Below are 1,205 nucleotides of genomic sequence, written 5' to 3' on the forward strand. Positions count from 1 at the left end.
GATAGATAGATAGATAGATAGATAGATAGATAGATAGATAGATAGATAGATAGATAGATAGATAGATAGATAGATAGATAGATAGATAGATGGATGGATAGATGGATAGATATATAGATAGATAGATAGGCTTACCTGAAATCCGTCCAAGCTTCACATGCCTCAGTCTTTCTATCTCCTTCCCGGCATAACCCATGACGTGTGCACCCAGGGAGTGACCGATCATGTGAAAGTCCTGGACACACAAGCAAAAACACACATGGACACACGGACGTATTACATGGTTATATCTATCTATCTATCTATCTATCTATCTATCTATCTATCTATCTATCTATCTATCTATCTATCTATCTACATTTAGAAGTAGTCAGATTTTTGTTGGGGTATACTGTAAGTTTCCATGCGCACATAGTTTTTCTGTTAGCAACACAGAGGCAAAATTACTGTAAGCAAGATACAAATAGCTTTACTGTTAAACCACGAAGAGGCAGCTTCATAGTTATCAATACAAAGACAACTTCATGATAAACATCATAGAGAAATCTTTAGGATAAACAGCACAGAGACATGCTTTCTGTAAACGTCGAAGAGACATTTTTACGATTCACAGTAAACGACCGATGAGCAGCTTTACAGCGGTAAACAACAATAAGGGGACAGCTTTACCGTAAACGTCGAAAAGACAGCTTTTTCGGTAAACAAGGCACATACGGCTTTATACTTAGTCCGCATACCTTGAAATCGGCACCTTTATAGATGTTCAAGTCACTGACAAGACGAGCAATCATAGCTCCGACAATCCTTGTGTTAGCAACAGCCTGGACGTAGTTAGGTGCCCTTGCCGCCTTCTGCCAGTCCACAAGGATGACGTTGCACGGCCCCTGAAATATTCAAAATGACGTCACCAGCCTAAGAATAACACATGACGTCTATCAAAAATTGAAATTGTGATTATGCTACGCCTTTTACCACTTTTTAGATTAAATCGGATTTGACCAAAGAGTCAGACCTATCAGAAGATGGGAACAATAGAAATTTGGCTTTGAACTCAAATAACCCAGCAGGGAGAATAGCGACAGGGTGTTTTCATTAAAGAAAAGGATGGGTCAACGTCCAACTGCTGGAAGAAGAAGAAGAAGAAGAAGAAGAAGAAGAAGAAGAAGAAGAAGAAGAAGAAGAAGAAGAAGAAGAAGAAGAAGAAG

Source organism: Aplysia californica, unplaced genomic scaffold (genome assembly GCF_000002075.1).
Source record: "Aplysia californica isolate F4 #8 unplaced genomic scaffold, AplCal3.0 scaffold00315, whole genome shotgun sequence".
Taxonomy (NCBI): domain Eukaryota; kingdom Metazoa; phylum Mollusca; class Gastropoda; order Aplysiida; family Aplysiidae; genus Aplysia; species Aplysia californica.